At 38.4% G+C, this 21499-nt stretch overlaps 1 long non-coding RNA gene across 1 annotated transcript in view; it reads right to left on the bottom strand.

The window, feature by feature from the left end:
- Positions 1 to 2331: 2331 nt before the first annotated feature.
- LOC149236481 (uncharacterized) overlaps positions 2332 to 21499 on the bottom strand; it is a 92483-nt gene continuing 73315 nt past the window's right edge. Inside the window, exons 3-5 of the long non-coding RNA XR_016246223.1 lie at positions 3649 to 3755; positions 3472 to 3544; positions 2332 to 3376 (exon numbers count right to left, since the gene is read on the bottom strand). This is a non-coding gene — a long non-coding RNA (uncharacterized LOC149236481). The remainder of the gene's footprint in view (positions 3377 to 3471; positions 3545 to 3648; positions 3756 to 21499) is intronic.

Here is a 21499-nt window from a genome sequence, read left to right as displayed (position 1 = left end):
ATGTCGTGAAATGGTTTAGAGGGAAAGATGTTTCAAGCAATGGTTATTATAATTGCTTCTATCCATAACTTGTTTAACAACCTACTACCACGAACATAACTCATATGTTTTTGATGATATAATTTTTTCTCCCTACAATTTCAACTTGCTATAGTGAATACAAACCACATACTAATGCAATTAGTAATGTAAAAGGACTTTGATGTTGCTAATTGATATTCACTCCCATGGTTGCATTTACATTTCATGAGATTCATTTATTCACTTGTTGGCTAAAATCCATACAAATCTTAAATATTTTAACATAATATGACTTATTCTTGAGATAAAATACAACAATTCATAATAAAAAATCACAAAGAATTTTATGAATTTTACATCCTCCACAATGCAAGTAATTATTCATACATTTGCAAATGTTCAGGTGGCTAGCATTGTTTACCGTAGTTTCCATTACTTCATTTTTAGAAATGGTGTTTTAAAGTGCTTGTGAGATATAATTCCTTTACATAAAATCCAGCTTCACTAACATTTAAAATTTTGTCTTAAGCATGGAGCTTTGATTCACTTGTGATTGAGAAAGTATTAAGCTTTCCACTAAGATTATGGTATGCTCCACCAGCATAACTTGCCAAAAAGGGATTACATTGGATGCAAGCCCCTAGGGGAATTAGCTCATTATTCATCTTTTCAAGTGAATTGATATATTACATCCTAACCAATTAACTATTTCTAAAGTTTTGTCATGCAATATGTACAAAGTACCCTAAGAACATGCCTTCAACGTTAATTTTACGAGGGACATTTCTTCAACATATATGTCATAATTAACATAAACTATCTAATCAACATTTGTAATTTTACTATTTATTAATAAATTTTAGTTAAACATTGACAAACTCCACGTAACAATCTCTAATGAGCTGATCTCTTGTTCCACTACTTCAACACCACTTCATTTTAAAATGTATAAAAAAAAAATGGCATTTTCTAATGTAATATGTTGAGTGGCCCTTATGTTTCAACTTTCTTTTTAATTTATGTGCAGTTACTTAATATGCTTTCACACGTCTTTAATGCCTACTTAATTAAATTACAATGGTATAATTTTTCCTTCCTTTTTCATGTTTATTTTATATATATATAAAATAATGAGTCTTTTATCAATAATGTATTTTATATAGCTTTCCTCTTCCAACACTTTTATAAGGCAAAACTTCCCAACATCTTCGAATTTAATTGATAATGGGAAGTTTTATAAAATTATAATAAGTTTATTAGCAGTAGCATCACAACATCTTCGAATTTAACTGATAATTATGATTGATATTTTTACACGGTCTTTCATTAATTAATGTGTTAAATAACTTTTCCTTCCAACAATCTTGTGAGTTAAAATTCCCTGTTTTGAACACACAACTTGTAACTTTTCCTTCCAACAATCTTGTAAGTTAAAATTCCCTGTTTTGAACACACAACTTGTAATTACATCCTCTGACTTGTAAATATTCACCCATAAATCCCAGTTCTGAAAGATGCATTTGCTTTATTACTCTGAATTGTCACACCATTAGTGTAAATCCAAGCTCTCAAAGATGTATTTGCTTCATTAATATAAATTGCCACGCCATCACTGTAAGCAAAGTTATTTTCTCTTACCTTCTATATGTGGGTTTCTTTTCTCATTAATACGAAGATATATCTATTTACAGTGCATTTAGTTATTATATTCATTGGATTGTTATAAATGTTTGTTATATCAATTAGATTGCTGTTAATCTTTTGAGTGAATTGATAAATCTCGCTCCCAATATATATCTGGACAAATGACTTTACACCCATGACACTGCAGTATTTTTTGCAAAATGTTCTATAATGTCTGAAACTAAAAGAAACAGTTAATCTTTTGAGTGAATTGATAAATCTCGCTCCCAATATATATCTGGACAAATGACTTTACACCCATGACACTGCAGTATTTTTTGCAAAAATGTTCTATAATGTCTGAAACTAAAAGAAACTCTAAAATGAATAATCATAGAAGAGCAGAATACTTTCTAACAACATTAACAAAATATAACTTGCAGACAATCTAGCAAGACAAACTACAGGTGTCAACATAGATACAAGCAAAACATCTAATAAAGTTGACTGGAAGTTCATTTTACCGTAGTGCCAACAAGATTCAATAGAGAGACACTCCTCAGGGTTTCTAACTACATATCCACTGTCAGAGTTGTTGTGCTCATTAATGCAACCCTGCAAAAATGTTAAATTTTGATACAAGTAACCCTAATCCTCTTGATGGCAGCTTTGGATTTACGGTAGTGGTTGTACTGTTAAAACACTCATAACTCCTTGCTAAAATGTTATCAATTCAAATTCCAGTGGATTAGCCAACCGAAAGAACCCTAATACTCTCTATCATGATTTCAGTTATTCTCCGATTCCCGCCTTCTTTAGGTGGGCTCAATAACTGGCCAGACAACCACCCTCCGTCTGCTGCAGCACTCTCTACAGCATTGTCCGGCACGAACACACAGCGTGGATTAGCCAACCAAAAGAACCCTAATACTCTCTATCATGATTTCAGTTATTCTCCGATTCCCGCCTTCTTTAGGTGGGCTCAATAGCTGGCCAGACAACCACCCTCCGTCTGCTGCAGCAGTCTCTACAGCATTGTCCGGCACGAACACACAGCGCCAGCGCTAGCTGTACAGCACGGACACACAACCCCAGAAGGAGGAGGAGCAAGAACACCAGGATAACTGCAACAATGATCACGAGAGGGGTGTACGAGAAGATGACAGCCTCCGTCGAAGTTCCTGGATTCCCCATTGATGAGTAGACAATTTCACATCTTCAAAAACTCTCCTGAAATGGATGACTAGACAATGGGAAGGCAGAAATCTATGTATTTTGCTGGGAAAGAGCTCCAGTTCGTATTGAAGCTCGAAGCAATTCAAGGCACAATTGTCTCACATAACAAAAACCATGAAGTTTCTTCATTTCTCATTTGGTTGTCACAGAAACTAGCGGGGGCTTGTTCTTGATGTCCGTGAATGAGCGTATATCAAGCACCTTTTATCTCCAGAAGGTGAATAACAATTTTTTTCTTTCTAAAATTGCTCTGATTGCCGTCTTTACCCTCCACAAAGAGCTGGGTTTCTAGGTTGAAGAATCTGCAGAGCACTTCAATAGACACATTTCCTTTAAATTGGCTTGAATACACAATCAAATGCCCAATAAGGGAAAATTTAATGTTCTAGACAAGAACAAGTCTAGATACGCTTTTCAGTAATCCATACCACCACCCGTAGCTGGGTTTTTCTTCTCATCCATGGGAAGCTCAACAGTGACATACTTTGAAGACACGCTGCAAGCAGAGGCAATCACAAACAAAATATATATACCGGATAGCCAAGATGCTAAACACATGACAACAAAAGGTTAAATTGTTACTGTGCATACCCAACTGATGCAGTTCTGATTCTGACCACTTCCAGGGTACCCCCTGCCTTCAACGTGTCAACATGCCATTTGCCTGGTCCAACAGCATTACATGCAACATGTTCACTCAAGTCTAATATAAGAAAACAAAACTTCAAAGTTCAATAGCACATTGGCCTTAGTTGAAATGCCACAAACCGCAGTTGATATAATATGCTCTCCCATTCCAAACTGTGAATGCAAGTTTGAGTGAAAACTACCAATGCCGTCCCATGTACTGCGTATTGATCATCATCGGTTGTCACCTGAAGAAAGCAAGGAGAGAATAAATGACCGACTTTGCTAATAATATGTGAAGTAATCGTCCATATTTAACCCCTCCCATTGAGAATCTTCTACTTTCATATTGACTATCATTCAGGAAAAGGGTACCATTTTTCTGGAGAATTTGTGCTTGGTCTGAAAGGAGGAAGAGGAGACTTTCAAGATTTATCTTTCGAGGATTATCTTGGATAACGTACTCGAAAGCTAGTCAGCTGTGTTCATTGAAGAGGAAAAGGGAAGACTTCACCTGCTAACTGAATTCCTAGTATAGAAATCCAAACTATGCTTTTAAATCTGATATACAAGCTTTCTGTATTGCATAGATTTAAAAGTAGATACCGACAAGAATGAGGATCTTATATTTCAAAATGGGATGACAATCAAGAACCTAATAGAATACATTTTTAATCTGCATTTCTACATGGATGTACCCAGTGCTCTCTTAAAGAAATTGTTAGTTACAATCATTCAAAATTATTTGAAGCACAGTGCATGATAAAAATACACACCTAAACAACCTACTGCTATCAAAAAGCTGTTCTATTTTCTCACGATTGGAATGGGATCAAAACATATTAGAATAAGAAACGAGAAAGAAACTCAGGGCCTGAATGCAAGAGGTAGTTATGTGCTAACAAGGAAAGACAACAAATGTCCCCACAGAAAACACTATTAAACTTAATAAATTCTCAGTGCGCACAGACACAACAATGGCAAATTATTATTTTCCTTGGATATTAATCCCCAGGAAACTTCCAGACACTTCCCCTCATTCTGAGGATGGTACCAAGTGTAAAGCAGGTGGCATAGACTTGGTGCATCTTACCTTGTTGGAATCAAACCAGAGACCTGCACAGCATGTTGGATTAACGGCGACATCTTGGCTGGAACCAACTTATTACAACTTTGCAACTGTGGCACCAACTGAATGAGCTAACCCCCAGGGCTACAACCATGCAAATAGTTGCTACAAATAATTATTACAAAGCATGCATCCACAGAAGCAAGTGTGTGTATTAACACATAATACAAAGCAGAGAAGCAAACAACAAAAACTCTGTGCATGTGATCAAGAGCATGTGTCGAAGGTATTTTTTTTATAGAGATGTATATACATGTCTGTTTAATATTTACTATATTACAACTATAACAGAGTAGAAGAATGGTTTAAATCAATTTATGGCCTAGGAATCACAAAAGAAAACTAAATGCAGACACTAAAGTATATTGTTATAAACTTATATGACAAGAAAATGCATATGCATAAATTTAAATTACAAGGACAATGATGTACACATGTAGCAAAGAAGAGATCTGTATATGAAAGCATATTGAAAGTTCTTTTTATCACAGCTACAGCTACAGGAAGATTGTGTGCACAGAGTACAAAGATGCTTAAAAAATTACTTATTGCTTAGTAGTCACAATTAGCAGTAAACCAAATGCAAGAATTAAAGCAAGCATGGCTCTTATAAACAAAAAATTGCATAAATTTCAGAGGCAGACCTTGATCAAAATGGAAGCACCCTACAAAGCCTAATATCCCTAAAAATAATAAAAACTAACATTTTCTCCTTTCCAAAAACATGTATCCAGGCTTCATGGGTATCAGGTATTGGTATTGTACCACAAAGATGTCATGCTCAAGTAGAAAGTACCAGCCAAATAACCAATAACCCACTTCATCCATATTGAAAGAGGACTAACCTGTAAGGTAAACAATATACTCACTAACACCAGTCAAGAATTAACCCCCAAAAGGTGTGTACATACAACGAAATCTTGTATGAAGAGAGCAAGCTACATTATGCACAAACACACTGCATGTATGTTTTCCACTTTCCAGACACTTAAAATCGAAGGAATGCCCAGATAAACACTGCATAAAAGAACTCGTTAACGGACTTCAAAATTAGCCCTTTCTCAATCAAGAAAACTTATGAAGATACAAAGGATGAAAGTCCAGAGATGGGCAGACCCTTTCACCCTTGCAAACTCTTTGGAATTTCCAAGAGAGAAAAATACCTTTTTCAACAATGCGACCATAATTAATTACAGAAGGTATAAACTTGGAGAGTTCTACAAATATACCCTCATGTGATGGGCAACAGTCTGAAGTTTCCAAAACTCAAACAAAAACTTTTCTCCACAATGCCGCCAGGATTATTTTAAAGAAGGTATAAGATTTGAGAGTACAAAACCTTTCAAGTTATAGGCAAAAGTTTTAACGGTGTTTTACTCTGCTACACTTCCATGGTACTGTTTTACCTATTTAAAGTTTGAGAATAAGTCAAGGGCAATACACTTTGGGGGTCATTTCTCTTCATCCCTATAATGGTAGGATGCCTAGAAAATATGTAATGTACGGTCTCAGATGCTTCCCTTGTCTACTGAGGCACTATATACAAAATTTCTTCATTAACCAATTGTTTCATTTACTCTGATGCTTATTTGGCCTCTAGCAGCAAGATAGTCCTGAATTCATATGCAAATATAAAATAGCAGTGGAGCTAACAATGCATAAACAGAATTCATTCATTACCCATTGAAATCAAGAAATAGCAAAACAGAAAGCATTCTACAAAGAGATACTTATGAACACTTTGTTGAATTATCGATGTAATATGTACCAATGTTGAAAATATCGTTCCAGGGATTATGTTGCTGAGGGTCTGGAAAGAAACTTATCAGAAATATTGGGGAGAATATTGGAAATTATTAAAAAATATCAGCAAGTAAACTTAGACCCAAAGAATTCTGCAAGTATCTGACAACTTGAAAACTAAGGAAAAATCAGAGAAATTTGCAACATTGATTTGTACATGTGACCACCTGCGATTCACATGTGTCAGTATCACTAGTGTACTGGTAATCATGGTAAAGGTCATAAGTTATTTGTTTATTGTATCACTAAGTGTGGTTAAAACAAAGCTAGTCAACTTTGATATGTAAGTTCAATAACCTTCTTGGGGGATGTGCTTCCTCATGTAGTCCCATAACCCTATTGGAAGGATGCCTGGTATAAATACACCACTCAAGTTCATTTGTAATCATATTTTTTGGTCACTGAGCTAAATCTCCAATACAAGTGTTTTAAAATTACAGGTAATGCATCTTTGATGTTCTCTTGTGGTTGGCATATTTTCTGTTTTATGTGCATTTAATCACTCATGCTTCGGCATCTTTATTTCTCTAACACATCTCGTTCATCTCTAGTGCACTTCTTTAGGGCTGCTTTTTCTTCATTTCACTAGAGGATTTTCAGTTAGTTTTTTGATTCCATTTGATCTGTTGGTGATATCAACATGGTATCAAAGCAGATTTGAACCTTTCCTACTTTTCTGCTGTTAGATTTTCTTCTTGGCTGCCATTAGGTTTTCTTCTTGGTGGTTCATGCTATTGTGATCAAATTTTGGTGTTTGGAAGAGAACCATATTAGAGGAATATTATGGTTGTTTTTCATGGTTTTCTGCTGGCTGGAAAATATTTTTCTTTTTCAGGGTCATTAAAGCTGTTTTATGGAGTAACTACAGAGATTTCCACTGATTTGACCCTCTGAAACTAGGGTTTGGCCAGTGGCATTGCCCTAAGCATTGCATAATCAGGTTTTTGGGCGATCTCTTTTCTAGGGTTTAACCCACTTTTAACGAATCACTATAACAGCTGATCCAAAAGTTTGTTTAGAACATCTCTTTCAGGGTTCACTTCAGCATTTGGTCTGAAGTTTTCTTGTCATAATCTACAAGGCTACGAGCTGAGATCTCTTCTTTTAGTGTTTTTACCCCTATACAAGGGTTGCCCTTCTCTTCTAGGGTTCCTTGGGTATATAAGGATTTTTACCCTCTTTACAAGAGAAACACTTCCTCCCTAGGGTATTTTCACTCTCTTCAAAATCCAGCACTATCTTTTTGTTCATTCTTTATAGTAATATTTTCCTAAGGATTGAGTACAGTGATGTGTGGTTTGACGGTAAGTCACTTGGGCGAAGCCTGGGAGACTGAAGTTCAAATCTCATTGAGTACACTGACCTGCTGTGGTGGAAGCTAAAGGGGTGGATTCCCCAATCCCGTCTTGGCGGCACGTGAGTCTGCTCTTGCTAAAATCATAGGATCTTAGTATACCCGACTTGCAGGTGGTTGGATGTACTCCTGGTGTTATAGAGGCAGCTACGAGGATTGATCCTGGGTCTCCCATAGATTAGGACTGGCAGTTACCGATTCACCATGTGGTTAAAAAAATATATATTTTCCTAAGGATTGCACTATAAATACAAGAAAAATACACTAAATATTTCTTGGATTGGTACTATTCCCTTCTTTCGCCTATATAGGGGATACCTTGAAGACTTTATGAAGCCTTTTTCTTTTTTGAACCTAATAACCTCATAATGAATTTTTGCACTATTACCCACCTGCTCTCATGCTTGGCCAATCCGCTCACTACAGGGAATTACAGGCATAAAAAAAGGGGCTACTTATATTTGGGCATATATGATAAAAAAGAACTCTATATGCAATGGATGTCATATGGAGAGTTGTGCCTTCAAGTCTTTCTTGACTTATCTTCAAGGGATAAAAGAGTTTTATGATAGGGAACTTCTAGATGATACTGCTGACACAATTTACAAGGCACATCTATCCATGAACATTGCATACAGGGTTGACGTATTGTGTTGAAACTTTGAACAAGGTATGACTTTATTTGTTTTGCATTTCACCTTTTTTGAATCGAGTACATACTACATAGGTCCATATTCTGGTATAATGTATATATGACCCTTCCAATACAAATATTATCTCATCATTGTTGTCTTCAGCATACTAGTTCATATCGAGAGTGCTACATCTTTGTTCATCTATGATGGCTCTAAAACCCCAAGGGGTTGGATAATTGGTGATGTGAGATTGTCTAGAGATTGATTTTTCTAGCATATGGAATCTATTTTACATGAGGATTGCACATTTACCCAGTTGATATCATTCACTTCGTAAATGCCTAGCACATTGACCGCCTTTTACATAGTTCCAATAGGCTTATTGAAGTATTTGAAGTGTTTTTATATGGTCAAGAGATTCCTAGTGGGAAAACACCCTAGGTCATATTGGTATGATTGACATAGTAATGATATATTTAGCACATGCACACTTCATTTGGAGTAAGTGTTGGGGAAAAAATCCCCACCCTACAAATTTTTTATAAATATTAAAGCTCTTATAACCTTTATAGGTAATGTAGCGCCTTATCTAATGTCTGAGCAGGAATGAGGGGCAGATTTGCCTTTAATTGCCGATCAAAGGTTAAAAAAAAATCTCTCGCTCTTTTAAATTACACACTGGCTAGTCCCTATTAAGCTCCCGAAGTGTTTAAATTGCTTGCAAGTTCCCGGCTTGATCAGCGTTGGAGCTAATCTAATTAGCTCTAAAGGGTGTTATCGCATTTGGAGATGCGTGCGCAATAAGCGCTTCAGTAAATCCCGATGCATGTAGACCGTCGATTAACATCACATCTAGCAGCGCTAGGACCCTATCGCAAATAACCTGCTCGCTCATTAGTGCATCCCAGCAGACCCGATAGTACGATCGTCGTTGATCGTTATTGGATCAACGGTCATTGCATTTTAACTTGCACGACATTTAGCTAGTCTCTTTCGTGCAATGGACGGGTCCCACCCACCATGGTTGGTGACGCAACCTATGGTAATTCCACACCTGTCCGCCTCATTAATGAGCGTCTTAAAACACCATTAAGCCTAAGCGCGCCATCTTTCTCCCACTCTGCTCGTTATTTTTGCTCTCTGCGTGATATTTGCTCGAGCTCGACTATGATCCTGCCAAGGTTACAAAAGCTACTGGACTCATCCCGAATTCAAATATGTTCACCTATAAGTTATTATTTTTCTCTAGTTTTTAGTTACAGTTGTAATCCTGCCCTTTTGAGCCGCTATGGCCAAGCCAATAGGAAAATAATCCCTTGTAAATGAATTGGCGGGAGTGCAGGACACCAAGGTGTGCCTCACTAATATTCTTACCCTAAAGAGGACTCTTTCCTCATCAACAATTACATCAGTTGATGACCATTGCTTGCTTAGGACCGGAATTTTGCGTGCAATTCTTTGGCCAATCCATTTCGACCCCGATTCCATATCCCGACCACCTTGCTAAAACCTTTCTGTCAGACTTTAACGTCTCTCTTGTCAATCCTTATGGGCCTCTCTGATAACTCTAAGGTAGACGAATAATTGTTTTTAGCAATTCGTCTTGTTACCTTTAAGCCAAACCAAAAGACTATTAACTTTCCCAAATACTTAGCTCTGGCCCTTACTGTGGATTTGTCTACCACCATTCCTTTCCGCTTCTACCGACACTGCTCTTACCTGGTTCACTTGATCTTGTATAATTATCCCTCGTACTTCCTTGTTGTTGGACTTCTATTAGATATTACAGATGTTGAAGGCAGAGAAAAAGAAGTATTTCGTTGGTCCAATGCCATTTATCCTCAGCGCATTCCATTGGCTTATTCTCAATATGTTGACTGCTTTGTTTATCCTTTAAAAGCTAAGATAATTGAAGCCAAAGTGAATCGACCCTTAGAAGAGCAAGTCAAAGTTTTGAGGTTGACCAAGCAAGAAAATATAGGTAGTTGGTTTATGTTTCTAGAATATACTGTAATTTGATTATATGCATTTGATAATCAACAGATTCGGCTTCCCAAGTATGTAACGCCTTTGTTGTTTGCATTCAAGGTATTAAGGCAAAAGATTGTACTTAATGAATTTCATTTTGTGTTTAAAAAGAAAGGGGCATTGTTCAATTATCCTTATGCTATATCTCCTCTAATTGCTAAAAATAAGAATGCCATTGATGCCTTGGAAAAAGAAATGTCTTCTTTTGGTTTCACGCGGGAAAATTGTTGGCATTATGATCTGCTTGGTATTATTTCGCGACTTAAAAAACAGGCTAGATTATCGGCTTATGTGCATGAAAGCAGAACCTTCCTGCCACCAAATATCAAATTAGATCTCGACTGGTGGTGGCAATTACCAAATACAAAAGTGTGCCCTAGATGTCTGTTGCAAATTGGGACAAACTAATTAAGTTAAAGAATCATTTCAAACACACCGTGTTAGTTCAGCAGCTCGCCTCTTCATCTCAAATAGCCAAATCAGTCCCACCACTACAATCGGTCACAGATAAACCGAAAGATTGGAACGAGATTCCCCTCATTACCACTCAAGCACCAACTAGAAAAATGCACGAAGCGCACACACTATCCTCCTCGGGGTTGACCAAAAAGTCAAGTCATCAAAGCCGCGAAGGCGGCACCATATTTAATCATTTCGTTATCATGTTTTAATTACTTTACTTATTTTAATTTTTATGTCTATACAGTGTTCGTTATTAATTTTGAAAATTATTCTTGGCGATTCTTATTTGTTCGTTTTGTTTCGTATGTTTTCTGAATTGCAATTATAGTCACAATTAAATTTGAGGCTTGACCTCATTTATATTTTAATTCTTTAGTTGTCGTGTTCCGATATCGATATTATCAGCACAATTACTAAATGAGTTACCCTGGGTTATTTGCGATTGGATATTTATCTTTCATTAATATAATTCATGCTTTACAGTGATTGCAGCTCTGTATGCTTTGTTATTATGTTAATATATTCTTACCTTTCCCATAGTGTACGTTGTTCTAAATTTGCATGTTTTACTCTTGCATAAATAGCAATCTCGATATATAGTATTAACTGTTATTTAGCCTAGAGTAAAATAAGCATGCTTGTACCTGCTACACATGTTTTCATCTAACTAGAGCGCAACCTTGTTTTAAAGGCCGATATTTTCATTTCTCTTTTGATTTATATCTCTATTTCCTTAATTTTCTCTTTTTATCATCGCCATATTTAACTATCAATTGTCTTGCTCGTTGGTGAGCTGACTTCAGAATTATATATCGCCAAATGATTCTCTTCCTCCTATGAATGCCACCATCATCTACCACGACTAAAACACTCACATCTGGTCTTATGCTATTTGCATATTGAAAATGTGACAATTATATTACAAGGTTACCCCTTGTGGTGTATTGAGGACCAGCAGTTACACCTAGAACGGGAGGGCTACCTAGTCCTCACTGAATGTGTGCTCAATTGTTTATATGTGGGAACAATTTGTGCACCAACAGTAAGCACACCACCTTTGCACTTCTTGACTAAGCGTGGATGAGATTGGATGATACTTGGCTACATTGGATGAACACCATAGTGCTTATCGATTGGTTTAGCATGACGATGAGATCTTAGCATGATGGACTCCTTATTTGAGGACAACACTCTTCCTATACACATTTCTAGATGGTTTTAGCTCTCTCAACAGCTATGTTTGATAATCCGTAAACTACCATGGATATTTTACCAAACAATTCGTCACAACAGATCTACTAAAATATATTAGAAAATTTGAAATCTATAGTATGAGGGTTTATTTCTCCTTAGATTTTTGGATCTATTAACTAATATTTATTGCGTATTCATGCAAATTATAATTATATAGAAAATAAAAAACAACAAAATAAAAACTCGGAAATCACAACTAACACAAGATATATCCCGGGAAACCCTTTCAAGAGAAAACCCAGTTGGAAGGTGACACCACTTTGTTCTCTTTCTCTTAATAGAAAATGAATGCAAGTACAAAGAAGGCCTATGGTCCATGGGCTACTACAGTGCACAAATACTCTATGTGTGCTCTCTCCTTATCCCTGTCAGCTACTCTACTCATCTATGGAACAAAATGCACTAAAAAAGAATGGAACCCCTTTTCTTCCTAGTGGCCCAATTATAACATAGCCTGATAGCCTACTAGTGGTTAGGTTTGACTTCAACTCTTAAAAAGAGTTACAATATTGACTCTTCTAGTTTTCTTCATCACAATCACGTGGCTAGCCCCTTTTCCATGAAAAATAGGGGCCGATGTGTCATCCTCTTGAATTATGGTGGTCAAAACAGGAAGGCCAACTTCTGAGTGGCAATAACTTTTGCATATTCACTCCGATTGAGGTGATTCTTGTATCATTGGAAAGGTATCTGTATGTAGAATATGAAGAAAATGTGTTGCACTAAAACAACAAAGTTGTAACCCCAAAAAAAGTCATTTGATGTCTCAAAATGCTCTTGTAAAGTTTCAAACCCCAATCTACCAAATTGAATCCTACCGGTAAAAATGGTCCAATGAGTTGATTCCTCCACTTTTTCCACTCTAAAAGCATGGAGATGGATGAAAAACAACGTAATGATCCAATCCAAATCACACCTCCCCCTTTTGGGAGGCTTTTGGTCCCCAAAATCTTCTACTTAATGAGGTGAGGGAATTTTTCCTCCAACTTTTCTTAGGTGTACTATTTAGCATTGCCCAGAAGCTATCCTTTCAACCCAATCTACCAAAGGTCATGATGCCCTTGTCTTGTAGTTATGAACCTCTTCTACAAAATTGTATCTTCTGTCAACTCTGACTGAGCATCTGGTGCCAAATCCTCTAAAGAAGGTAGGACCTATTCCTCTTCCTAATTTAACATGGAAGGCTCATATAGTTTTAGATTCTCTACATTCACAACTGAGTAAATGCACATGTAAGGGGGTAGACTAAGTCTATAGACGTTATCTCCCACCTTTTCCCATATCTCAAAGGGACCATACCGTAGAGCCTTGACTATCCTACCATGACCTTACAACCTCTCCCTATTCAACTATAACCATACTTTGTATCCCACCTTGAAGGACTTCTCTATTCTATGCAAATCATGCCTGGCCTTATATTTTTCCTATGACTTTTGCGTTGTCTCTTGTACCTGTATATGAATTTCTCTGATCTTTTCTACAAATCTTTCTGCCCTTAAGGCATCCCTTGTAAGATCATCCCTCACTCCTCCTTGGTGCCCATATGCAATATCCAAAGGTGAAGGTGGAAAATATCCAAAACAAGTTTCAAATGGAGACATACCAGTAGAAGTATGGACTGCCTTTTCATAAGAATGTTGTATATATACCATATTTTCATCCCAGGTCTTCGGATGCTTCTGATTAGAACCCCTCAAAAGTTGCATTGAAGTTCTATTGACTACTTTTATCTGCCCATATGTATGTTAATGGAATGCTATAAACCTCTTTAACTTTGTGTCCATCTTCTCCCACAATGTAGTCCAAAATACACTTAGAAATCTTGTGTCCCTATTTGAAATGAGGCTCCTTGGTATCCCAAAGCGCACCCAAACCTATCCAAATAACAAGTTTATGGTCTTTCTACAAGGCATTTGAACATACATTTTATTGAACCTATAAACTACCATGAATAGGTGGTCATATCTTCCTACAAAGTCCATGAAAAGGCTTTTCTAAGGACGAGTGGGTATAGGTAAGGGATGATATACATTATAGACCATGTTTCCTGTCAATAGGCTTGCTAGTACAACAAAGCATGCATCCTCTTATGAAACTAGACACATGTTCTTGCATCTTGGGCCAGTACACATACCTCTACAAGTTGACCATTATCTTCCCTACACCAAAGCACCCTGCAACCTTGGAGGTGTGAGCCTATCTAATCAGTTGCAATCGCTCACATTTAGTAATACAAAACTTATCCAGACTATAGAGTAAATTGTCCTAGAGGTGGTAGTTAATTGTGTTGTCACTGTCATGCGACTCTAGCTTTCCAACTACTGAAACAACTCCTTGAATTCCTCATCCTTTGAATATAACTCCTTGTATGCATCATGAGAGAATGGCTTCATGTGCAACAAATTTACCAAAGTTGTGATCTTTGATGTGGGTGGCCTTGAAAGCATGTCAGCGAACTTGTTTGTGCTCCCCTTCTTGTACTTGATCACTAAATGAAATTGTTGTAAAAACCTCATCCACTCGTAATGCCTAGTTTGTTGTAGCTTACTCTAGGCCTGCAAATATTGTAGTGGTTGGTGACCTGTGAGGATTATTGTCTCCTTCCCCATCAAATAGTCTTCCACTTCTTCACAGCTTGCACCAGGGCATAAAGCTCCTTATCATAGGTAGGTTAGTTAAAAACTGCCTCACGAAATACTTCGGAATGGTAGCATACAAACCTTCTTCTCTGCATCAAGACCACTCCCATTGCATACCCACTTGCATATGTCTCCACTTCTAAGGGCTACTGCAAATTCAGTATTGCTAGAACTGTTGCTTGACTAATCTTCTTCTTTAACTCCTCAAAGACCCTCTATTAAACCTTTCCCCACTAAACTCTCGCCAATTGCTATTATGGCGTGGAGTGGTGCTAATACTACTAAAATGAGGCTATGCATTTCCTCGAGTACTATGTTGCCCCAACAAAAATCTTGACCTCAAAAACATTAGTAGGCACTGGCCATTTCATGATGGCCTCCATGTTGGCAGGATTTATCTTCAGGTCACCTCCACCTATCACATACCCTAAATATGACAAGGATTGTTGTGCAAACTCACACTTCTTGACATTTGCTAGCAGTTGGAGATTCTTTACTGTCTCCAACACCTGCATCAAATGTGAAATGTGCTCCTCCTAGGTAGCACTATATACTAGTATATCATCCAAATAGGCAATAACAAATGAATCTATAAAAGGGCGCAGTATATCATTCATTAACCTCATAAACGTAGTTGGTGCATTACATAGGCCAAATGGCATGACTAACCACTTACACAAGCCTTGCCTGGTTTGAAGGTAATGTTCCAGGCATCTTCTTCTCTGACTTGAACCTGGGGAATCCTGACTTTAAGTCTAACTTGGTGAAGTATTTCGCTTGCTACAACTGATCCAACAGAACATCTATTTTGGGTAGGGGGTACCTATTCTTGAGTATAATTTTGTTCAATGCCCTATGAGATATACACATTCACCAAGTCCCATCCTTCTTTGGCACAATGGTGATGGGAAACTCACATGGTGATGAACTCGGTCGAACGACACATGTTCCAATAGCTACTGCAACTACTTCTTCATCTCACTTGCTTCTATAACAAATTACATGTATAGCGCAATGTTTGGCAATGGGGAGTTTGCAATAGTTGGATCTCGTCCTTCACTTCCCTCTTAAGTGGTATCCCTTTAGGCTCATGGAACACATCCATGTATGCTTGTAGCAACTCTTCTAGTTGTTGTTTTTGTTTCTTAGTACACCCCTCCAGGGATGCCCTTGCTTTCTCTGACTCTTCTACAGAATTAATCTCTTAAAAACAATAAAAACCACTTCTTGCTAGAATTGATCAATTTCTTGGGTTGGTTGGCACTTACCAACAATTTTTTTTATTTTTTTTGGCGTCTCTTTGCATGAAGATTGCATCTCATATGTACATTAGGGATTTGCAAACACCGTTGCACATACATCAAGGAGAACTACATCTAGTTCTACTTCATCATCAACATTGATAGCAAATCTGATGTTGCATTGTTTTGTTACTTTTACTTTTGCATCCTTATTTACCCATCCCAATGGATATGACCTTAGATGATCACGAACTTCCAATCCCAATTTGTCAAGCAACTCTGTTGCAATGAGACTTGTCTGTGATCCTTAGTCAAACAAAGCATCAATCTTGGTATTTTTAACATGTATCTTTCTATGGAAGAGTCTAGTCTTTTAGTTCTCTTCCTGTTCCTAAAGGCTACTCAGATTCACCTCCTTTTGTACTAATGTACATAAGATTTTCTCATCCATGTTCAAACTGCTTTCAACCTAGTTGCTCAAATTAGTGGCCATGAGATTCTTATTCTTATTGTCTTTCTTTTCGTTCTTCGGGTTAAGCTCTCGATGCAACTTCCAACATTTCTCCTCTATATAACCATCAATGTTATAGTGGTTGTTGTGGTTGCTGGGATCTTTGCACTGGTGTATTGTGGCTGTTGTCTTCTAATCCTTTCCACTTCTTCCCCTCCTTAGAAGCATCATGGTGCTCCTTTTGCTTCAACCCACTTGATTTCCCTTTCTTTTGGCCTATGTTCCTTAGGTATTATGTCTATACACAAGCCTCATCCATCGATTTGGTCTTGAAAAGCATCACTTGCTTTTGCAAATGGCTATGTAGACCACCCAAATACTTGAGGAGTACGTTCGGGTTTTGTTACCCACCAAAAGTGGGTAACCCCTAGGAGAAACTTTTCTCCTAATCATCTCTTCCAGCTAACAATGAGCAGCTCCTAAGAACCTCCGAGTAGCCGATGTGATGTGCCATTCATATCTCTGCCGCCTGTATCAGTCATATGTTTCCTCGCCCATTTGCCAAGAGCACATGTTGGAAGGTGGGCATCCAAGCCAAAAGGTATTTTATTCATTTTGCATTTGGGTGCTTATGCATGCTTGTAATTAAGAATTTGGCACGGACTGTGGGGTAACCTAAAAGAAGGAAGGTCTTTAACAGTATTTTTGTTCCCTCACCTTAAATGGGGGAGGGGGTTAATTTTCAACCCTAGTTTAGTGAGGCCTCGCCTAATGGCCCATGGCTTTAGGAAGGGCACTACTTGAGAAACCCCAAATGATATAGCATAGCCCCATCTCTCCCTTTCCACACTTGCCACTTTCCATCTCACATCATGAGCTACTCCACCTCCCTTCTTTGGGTTTGACTGACCATTGGTTCATTGGAATTTGGCATTCAGACCCTCATACCTAGGTTGGGCCAGGAAATTTTCCTCGAGAGGTCAATGCAACTAAAAGAAAGGTAAAGAGCATATAATGGCCATAAAGCAAAACGAAGGAAAGAAAATTGTAAAAATGCAAAAGATGATCGAGACATACAAATTAGCACATGGGCAAAAGCCAAGCATAAGCTCTAACTCCATATTATGGCCATCACTCAGTTCTTGGGCCAATGTTGCCCTGCCACATCATGGAAAAGCAACCCTTGCATGTCCCAACCCCTGGTGGGCGATGAACTGCCCCACCACTAAGGGGGTAATAATTGTTATACATCATACAAGGCATGTTCTCATTCCTTTAAGCTTCAAGCAGTAATACAAAGAAAAATCAAGAAAAGGTAAAAGGCAATTAGAGGGGTTGAAAAACAAAGGCCAAGGTAACTCATGCATCCACGATTGCTCCCTCAACACATTTAAATTCTAAACACCTAGGATGTGGAGCTTCCTTCTTGTTTGTCCCTTGACCATGGCACTTCGCCATGAAGTCTTCACCCCTACATTCCATCATTATTCACATGGAAGCTATCGATTGAAGGGTGGACCAAGGACATGTCTTTCCCCTTAAGGCCTAGAAACACCTAATAGGGAATTCTATTAACCACTCCTTCCTAGGGAGGTAACACGAGATTAAAGCCCCAATTTTGGGAGGGAATCCTTATAAGAAATGTCAATTTGCCCTTTACTTTCAAGCTTGATCCACTTAGATGCAAAAATGAATATATGTACCTAATGGTGAAGTTGCAACACTGGATATTGTGTGATTGACAGGTGGTTTAATAATGGGCTAGGCAACTTAACTGGGGCCCAAGTCCACCAGAGGAGTATATTGACACCCCCAGATAATGTGTTGAGTCATGGGACTTTGAACAATTGTAGAGCATCATTTGAATCCATGGGCACCTTCAGCACCCACAGAGCTCTTGCACTTTTGTTAATTTTAGGTATCTTCTATGCTTAGAGAAATTTATTTCAATTTTCCCAATTAGCTCAATATCTTTTCCAGATTAGCAATCACATCAGCATAATACTAAATTGCAAATAGAACATAAACATAAATCGCAGAAGACAAGCCAAGACAAGAGGACACAAGATGTGGCGCTAGCCAGGGACAAACCCCAATGTGGAGAAACCCTTGATCAATTCTTCTTATATGTTCTTCAATAGTACAACAGAGAGAGAGAGAGAGTCTCTCCACGACTCCTAGTCATTCTCAGAAAGTCACACATTTGACCTTTTCCAGGGGCTTCAACAAAATGTCAGCGACCTGTACATTAGTCCCAATGTGATGGAGCCTTCTTGCTCATCGATGTACCATATCCCAGATAAAGTGGTACCTAATGTCTATATACTTGGAGTGATCATAGAATACTGGATTCCTCAACAATCGAATCCCCCTCTGGTTGTCACAGAAGATCACGGTGGTATCCAGCATGTGTCCACACAGCTCATTGAAGAGCTTCCTCAACCAGGCAGCTCACACAAGGTCATTATGTAGCTATGCATACAGTCTCAGCGATGATCAAAGCAACCGACTTCTGCTTCCTACTCATCCAGGATATCGTAGTAGAACCCAAAGAGAACCAACACCCAGAAGTGCTCTTGCGATCCTCCACACTCCCTGCCCAGTCAGCATTCGAATAATCATGCAGCTTCACATTTCCGGCAGTGTATCTCAATCCATGAGAGATTGTGCCCCGAAGATATCTCAGAAGATTCTTGGCACCAATCCAGTGAGGCTCATCCATATATGAGCTCAACATGCTAACTACAAAACATATATCTAGACGGGAGTTCACCAAGAACATCAATGCTAGTATGAGTTTATGAAACTCATAGGCATTTCCCAAATCAGGTCCGACATCACTACCACATAACCTCTAAAAGTTAAGCTCCATCGAGGTAGTCCCAAGCTTGCAGTTTACCATCCCAAATCCATAATCCAACTCCCTCTTACTTTTGCAAATGAGAGGGTCTGCACCTGTCAGGAAGAGGTCGTCCTCATAAGGTGCCAGTATGAGAGGTCTACTCATAGTGAATCTAACTTCATCTGACAGCTATCAATCCTCTCATATCAAGCCCGGGGTGTTTTGCTTCAAGCTATAGAGGGATTTCTTCCCCCTGCATACAAGAGATTCCTGATCATGAATCTCAAACCCCTCATACTGACAGACAGATTGCAGATGGAGTTCTCCCTAATTGAGAGGGAGTGTTAAAATTGGCAACTAGGACCAAACTCCATGTGGGCCATCTTATTCATGGCTGATAATATTTTTATTAGATTCCTCTCGTCGAGAGGTGTAGGATTGATCTAAAGATCATCCAATTCCGATAAGTATTTATGGAGATATGAATTTATTTTGATTACGGATAATTATCAAGCCTACCAACAACTCATGTAGGCTCAGAAGCCCAACAGTCGCGTCTATTCAATCATCAACAGTTGTGTATAAATACAGGAGGACCTTTCCTCATTTGGACTCACTCAACTCATCACATCTCTCTCTCTCCTGCGCAAAAAAGAGGCTCTTCTCCTACTGCGCAGAAAGAGACTCTTCTCTCACACGTGTGGAAGGAAAGTGCAGTATTTGGGGCTGCAACTGCAGATCAGAAGTTTGACTAGCGTTGACCATCAAATTCCCCCTCAGAACTGCGTTGTAGGTGAATCAGGATCTCCTCTAAAGCCCGCATTTTTTGGAGAAGGAATCAAGCCGATCTGACAGTCGATTTGCAAGCTATTGACTGCCCTAGTTTTGATGTTGATGCCGCTGATCTAGGTGATCTGACAGATATTGATTGATGTCGCTGATGCCGCTGATGTAGGTGATCTGACAGATATTGATTGATGCCACTGATGCCGCTGATCTAGGGTTTGTTGCTGCTGATATAAATCAGATTTTTGTACTATTTCTCTTTGTTGAATTATTGAAGATAAAAGAAGATTTGATCAAAGGGTTTCCCCATATTGGAGTTTGTCCCTGGCTAGCCGCCACATCTTGTGTCTCTTGTCTTGGCTTGTTTTTTGTCGATTGTTTAATGTTCTATCCGCACTTTACTTACTGTACAGGTGATTGCTAATCTGTGGATAATAATAATAAAAAGAAGTAAACTGCTCTAAGCATAGAACATACCATAAACTAACAGTTCCAACCCTATGGACCTGCTACATGAGGGGAATGGTTCCCTTGTAATATTCTCCTTCGGTACATCTCGGACATGTACCTTCATGCTCTTCTTGAATTCAGGCATCCCTGTCATTATTTGACTCACATTGGGTAGGGCCCCATAATGAGCAGACCTCCGGTGCTATAGAAGAGATATGTCAATCGACATGGTCCCCAATGGACTTCCTGCAACTTGATATAAATTGCCAACCCTGAACCCATGAGTAGAAGTACCTTTCCATCGATGAATGCCACCCTGAAACCTTTGACTTCCATTGCCGAAATGGACACCAGGTTCTTCTTGCGATCAAGTACATAAAGAGATTCTTGTAAATGAATCGAGTTACCCTCGTTCAATTGAGGGGTAACATTCCCTACACTCTTTCTGGGATAGGTGGCATTGACTCCAAGTATAATCCCACGGTTGTTTCCATCTCTACCAAATTAGAGAGAGCACCCTTCTATCCGATGAAGTGCCTTGAAGCACTAAAATCAATAAGCCAAATTCCCAAAGAGTCTGGGGTTCCTTGCTTTCTTTGAATAGTCAGCCATTTCCTTGATGTCCTGCATTACCTATCATTCCTCCAATCATTGAAGATGTCCCTGGAATGATTGTTATCTTCATCAAGTGATGTGTCCCTGCCATTCGGAAACTTCTTCGCATAATGGCCAAACATATTGCAAGCAAGGCATCTGCCTTTCCTTCCACCCTGAGATTCAGACTTCTCATTGAAGTGATCTTTAGGTAGGTCAGCAAATGCTTCGGCTGCACCACTTGGATATTATTCTCTGCTTCGACTTCACCCTTGGTGAATTTGAAGAGGGATGAAGAACCCATTGAGTCTTTTTTGTCCTTTC

The sequence above is a fragment of the Pinus tabuliformis genome, chromosome 8 (genome assembly GCF_031772625.1).
Source record: "Pinus tabuliformis cultivar Carrire ecotype Pingquan chromosome 8, CPIR1, whole genome shotgun sequence".
Classification (NCBI taxonomy): Eukaryota; Viridiplantae; Streptophyta; class Pinopsida; order Pinales; family Pinaceae; genus Pinus; species Pinus tabuliformis.
The sequence above is the reverse complement of the archived record's forward strand: the minus strand, read 5'-3'. Positions and strand labels throughout refer to the sequence as shown.